The sequence below is a fragment of the Crocuta crocuta genome, unplaced genomic scaffold, assembly GCF_008692635.1.
Source record: "Crocuta crocuta isolate KB4526 unplaced genomic scaffold, BGI_CrCroc_1.0 scaffold32, whole genome shotgun sequence".
Lineage (NCBI taxonomy): Eukaryota > Metazoa > Chordata > Mammalia > Carnivora > Hyaenidae > Crocuta > Crocuta crocuta.
Genome location: NW_027529424.1, coordinates 8,466,902 through 8,472,828, shown reverse-complemented (window position 1 = coordinate 8,472,828; position 5,927 = coordinate 8,466,902). Strand labels below are relative to the sequence as shown.

General features: G+C 45.2%; 1 long non-coding RNA gene across 1 annotated transcript; it reads left to right on the top strand.

Moving 5' to 3' along the window:
- Positions 1 to 3,846: 3,846 nt before the first annotated feature.
- LOC144226923 (uncharacterized) lies at positions 3,847 to 5,541 on the top strand. Its single transcript, XR_013333780.1, has 3 exons — positions 3,847 to 3,970; positions 4,454 to 4,690; positions 5,385 to 5,541. It is a non-coding gene; the product is annotated as an uncharacterized LOC144226923 (long non-coding RNA).
- Positions 5,542 to 5,927: the final 386 nt, after the last annotated feature.

Below are 5,927 nucleotides of genomic sequence, written 5' to 3'. Positions count from 1 at the left end.
GGAGATACTTACCTTTCACAGTCCGGGATTGCTCAAGGACAATGGCCCCAAATAATTTGGAACATGACTTAGCAATGGCCACCTATACTTTTCTCCTTTGGCGATTTCCGTTTGAAACTTAGTATAAACAGCTGAGAGAAAGTTCTAAATATAGAGTGGCACCATTGTATGTATTCTAACAGAGCCCGGTCTCTCTTCATTCATCCAGTTAAGGTCTTAGAAGAGTGTATGGCACCGCGCTTGTTGGGGCGACCTTGTAGTGTCAATCACCATATTTTCCCCACTCACCTATGTCTGGCCCTCGCGGAGATGCCAGGGGCCAAATGCCGTTTCCACTCAGCTCCCCCTACACAGATTCCCATGTCAGAAAATTCCTTCTGCAATTGCTGAGCTCTTCTCCTACTTTTTCCTAAGCACTACCCTCATTGTTCATAACAAGAAAGACAGACAGACCTCTTCGAGGAGTCATATCTCCCACTCCCTGGTTAATAGAATGCATGCCATGTTCCCAACACCAAACATGAGTTGGTCCCAAGGTCATTCACTCATACAGTCCTGGAGCTTCTTCTAGAACTTTCCATACTTAGTAAGCCAGAAAAGCGTCCTTCTTATTCATATCCCCAGAAAGCATCTCATTCATCTGTTTTGAGGATTCTTTCCTGCCCACACGAGACTAATAATCTCTATCCTCCCAACACAGGAGGATAACACATGTAAGAGCAAGTGGTAATTTAGCAGCAAAACGTTGATATTACACAGATGCCTGAGGTGAGCAGATTTAAGTATCGGGATTTAAAGGAAGATATGTACGCAGCAGGTGTCTTAGAGAGGGGAGCCCTGAAACTTTCATGTTTCGCAGGAGCTACAATGATGTCAGCTGCGTTTTCCTTCTCCATCTGCATAGGTTTGGGGTTGAAGGATACAGGTAAATAGACTCAAATCGAGTAAGTGACTGTCTAGTTTCAGAAAATGTAGAAATCCCAGCTGCATGATGTAGATGTTGCAGCACTGAAGGAAGCATTCAGTTAGAGTTTGGGGTCTGTGACCCCATTTCCTCGCAGTAAAACTGAGACCCCTGCATCAGTGGAGGAGCTGAAATGAGGGAAAGTATATGAAATCAGCATGTGGGACACTTTCAGGCAGAAGGACATTCTTCTGGGATGTGTGCAGCTAAACTACTTGGGACATGTCCATTAGTTTCGGCATAAGGTGCTCCCCAGGGATTCAAGATGGCCGGAGAGCGCTGTTAACAATTAGTGGCTATGGAAACACAGGATGAAAACAGAATCTACTTTTTCTTTGTAGTCTATCCAAGCATAAAGGGCTATGGCCCTGTGGGGTGCTATTACCTTTTTCCATTTCCACGTCCTTAAGAAACTGATTTAGGAGCACCTGGGTGCCTCAGCCAGTTGAGTGTCCAGCTCAGGTCATGATCTCACAGTTCATGAGTTCGAGCCCACATCGAGCTTGCTACTGTCAGCACAGAGCCTGCTTAGGATTCTCTGTCTCCTTCTCTCTCTGCCCCTCCCCTGCTTGGACGCACTCTCTCTCTCTCTTTTTTTTTTTAAATTTTTTTTAATGTTTTATTTATTTCTAGGAGAGAGAGAGAGAGAGACAGCGTGAGCAGGGGAGGGTCAGAGAGAGAGGGAGTCACAGACCGAAACAGGCTCCAGGCTCCGAGCTGGCAGTCAGCACAGAGCCCGACGCGGGGCTCGAACCCACGAACCGCGAGATCATGACCTAAGCGAAAGTCGGACGCTTAACCGACTAAGCCACCCAGGCGCCCCTCTCTCTCTCTCAAAAACAAATAAACATTAAAAGAAATGAAAATACATTTAAAAAAGAAACTGGTTTAAAAGATTTTTCAAGAAAAGAGAAAAAGAAAGAAAAAGGGAACCCCTTTGCAGGATGTGGCTAAGAGTGATCTTTGTGCTGGTCTGGTTTTCAGCTCCTTTTGTGTTGACCAAGCTCTGCCAACCCTTCCCAAGGCTATTCTTGGCCCTGCCTGTCTGGGCTCAGGCACCATGTGCTAAGATCAAAGCTTCTGCTGCCAGCCTAGGCTCCGTGTGTGCACAGATACCATCTTTATCAATTGGATTTTGAAGGAGGGTTGCCACCTCCAATATGCCCTGCTAAACACCACGTACTGCTAATTACTTGTCCCAGGAAAAGCCTCTCTCTGTGTCAGACGGTGCTATGACCGCACCATCTCGCAGGCTGCTCTATACGTCCTGTGTCCTGACTCTGCTTTCTAAGAACAGGCACTACCATTATGTGCAAATCCATGTGGCTTCCTGGGATCCTCACTTACGTGTCACAACAACGGTATGGAATGGCCCTGCCATCACCCCATCTTCAACAGGCTCTGTGAGACATGGAGGCGAGACCGACAGGTCCAGGTCAGAGCTGGGACTTATACCCCAGAGGCTGAGGACAGCTCCTGCCTTCTTCTTAATCACATTCTCTTGATCATGGTACTGGCTTGTGGTCCTGGAAAGAGCCCCATTCCAGACCTTTATGTCAGATAAGTGACTTATTTTATAAAGTTTGAATTGAAAACAGACCCTCCATTTGGAATGCATGTGGGTGCCAAGAATTTCCTGTGTAACTCTTGAGAATTTTGCTGGCCATGGGGCGCCTGGGTGGCTCAGTCGGTTAAGTGGCCGACTTTGGCTCAGGTCATGATCTCATGGTTCATGAGTTCCAGCCCCATGTCAGGCTGTGCTGACAGCTCAGAGCCTGGAGCCTGCTTCAGCTTCTGTGTCTCCCTCTCTATGCTCCTTCCCTATAGTGCTCTCTCTCTCTCTCTCTCTGTCTCTCAAAATAATAACTAAACATTTAAAAATTTTAAAGAGACTTTTGCTGGTTCAACTCCTCCTACGCAGAAGGCATGGATGCCACACGCTCCCCAGCACAGAGCCTGGCATCCAGAAAGAACTCTAAGTAAGGTCTAGTTCTTTATCTCTTTGCTCTCATTTGCCAGGGAGGAGAATGTTGTGTTCTGTGCAGTGTATATCTAAGCACCTTATTGTATCTGTTCTAAGGCTTTTGGCTCATATCAGGTGTCTGATTAATATTAATGGAGATGACGATGACGATGACCATGATGATGACAATGGTGACAATAGCCTGGATAGTAATGCTGAGTCATTTTTGCTCAGCCCTCTGACAGATGAGACTGCCGTCTGAGGTCCATGCCAGGACACCATGCACGGAAACATTACATGTCTCCCGGAGGCCTGGCGTGCCACAGCAGCGTGTCTCCCGCACGGCCCAGCTCGGCGAGTTGACAATGAGACATCTGTTCATGTGAACTTCTAAATATCAAGGTTGATGCCAAACATGAGCATCTCTGGAGCTCTGCGTCGTACTTGTGTCAGAGGGCAACATCCGGCAGTCAAGGTCAGGCAACAAAGCGTTTGCAAGAACGTGTACTCCCCGCAGAGCTGGGGGCACCGTGGAGCGCATCCTTCCTGTCAAAGCCACTGTCATGTTTATGAGCATATTCAGAGACAACCGTGTTTTTCTCTGGCTGAGTTCAGCTCAGAATGAGTGAGCCGGTCTGAGAAGACACAGTGGGTCCCAGTGTATTTTTGAAACTCTCTTTCAAACCCACCTGAATCTTGAGTTTTAGGAAATCCATTTGAGGGAGGGAATTTGCATCTGTGTTCTGAGATAAACCAGGAAGCTGGGAAAGGTTGCTCATAAGGCTGCTACTCACCCCATCCTGGTCTGGGCTCCTTACTTGACCTGTTCTTAGTGTTCTTAGTGTTCTAAGTTCCGAGGTTCTTAGTGTCACAAACTAGAGCAGTAACCAGACAAGGCAGTCTTCCTTTTACACTAGGACCTGGGACACGTCCTCAAACCCAAGGAGTCACGTAGGATACATTCTGCCACCAGCATGCCAACATGATCTACAGAAGAAAGATGTTTTGGAAACAATTCAAAATTTCTTATTTAACTTCAGAAGGTATTTAGACATAAGTCTCCTCAGCATGATAGTCTGGTGTGAAATTAAAACCATGTATTTAATTTAATTAATTTATTTTTAAGGTTTATTTATTTATTTTGAGAGGTAGAAAGAGTACAAGCGGGGGAGGGCCAGAGAGAGGGGAAAGAGAGAGAATCCCAAGCAGGCTCTGCACTGACAGCACAGAGCCCGAACTCACGAACCATGAGATCATGACTTGAGCCAAAACCAAGAGTCAGATGCTTAAGTGACTGAGTCCTACCTGGGTGCTCCTAAAACCATGTATTTTAAAATGAACAGAAAAAATAATGCTAGCACATTATAATGATAATCTATGGTGGTTAATATTAATAAGTTATACCTCACAAAGACCCACGCTGAAGTCAGAGGTCTGTACCACGTTATTTTCATGATGTTTCCATAATATTCATTCCACATTTCAATATATTACAGAAAACATATATTTTTTTCCCTGAATTATAGCTCTGGAGTTCTCAGACTGCTTCGAAGCCTGGTTTATAAATACCAGCTTTTGGTGATGCAGCTTCTTTATTAAAGACCTTACAAAAGATGCTAACCTACACAGAGATTTCTACCAGTAGAAGAAAAGGAAGCATAAATTAATCACACACCAAGCGAAAAACTCAATGGTGCTTTAAAAGGAGTGCAGCTGAATTAACTCGGGACAGTGAAGCCAACTCTATTTTGAAAAATTAAGAGGTAGTGGACAAAATATTTATGTCTTTTCTTCTTTTCATTTGATGTGATTTCGATTAAAAGATTGAGAATAAATGTTGATGAGCCGGACAGAAGCAAAGGTGGCCAGGCTCGGGTGTCCTCCGTTCCTGCATCTGATTATGTGACATGTGTCAGAGCAGTGCCCTTGTTAGGCTTGCCACTACCTCTATGAGATGGCACATAAATCCCCCACTTATTATTATTATTTTTTTTTTTTAGAAAAACAAGCCTTCCATGGACACATGAAGTCTTAGAAAGAAAAATAAAAGCATATCCTTGGCTTGAGTTCCATGAGTAGTAATTCCAGTGGGGATGCACTGCTCATTGGCATTTTCCTGTTGTTTTAGTTCTGTTATTTTAATAATTATTTTAATCCTTAAAAGTATTTTTTCAATTTTCATTCATTTTTGATCAGCAGAGCATGAGCAGGGGAGGGGCAGAGAGAAGGAGACACAGAATCTGAAGCAGGCTCCAGGCTCTGAGCCCCATGTGGGGTTAGCACAGAGCCCCATGTGGGGTCCCGAACCCAAGCACTTAGAGATCGTGACCTGAGCTGAAGCTGGATGTTTAACTGACTGAGCCGCCTAGGCACCCTTAATAAAAGCTTTTCTCAATTAGGGCAAGAGTTCTGATTTTTAAAGGAATTGCCCAGCCTCTGTTTTTTTTTTCTTTTCAGGAGAGAGACACAGGAGAAATGGTTAGGAAACTTTGGTGCCTGCTGCCTGCTTTTGATAATCTTGATTACTTTTGGAGTAGCTGTCCTTCGTGTACTTTTCCATCTTCGAACCCTGCCAGGAGGACATGGGATGGTGATGAAGCCTGAGGCTCGGGAGTCAGACAGACAAAGGTCACAGCGGGGCTCAGATCTTACTAGCTCTGCGACCCCAGGGAGGGAGGCCAGTATTAGCACTCACCCCACAGGACCGGATGAAAACGGAACAGTGGAAAGGTCAATGCATTTCGTAGGGTAGACAATTTGATTGTAAGCAAAAACAAAGTCTGTCCCCTGCTGAGTGTGGAGCCTGACACGGGGCTTGATCCCACAACCTGGGATTACGACCTGAGCTGCAATTGAGTTGGACGCTCAACCGACTGAGCCACCCAGGGGTCCCATTGCAAATATGTATCTCTAATATTTTGCTTTCATTCTTAGCTTGCTGCACATTTTCATCATGGATGGGTACCGGATTTTATGAAATGCTTTTCAGCATGACTTAAA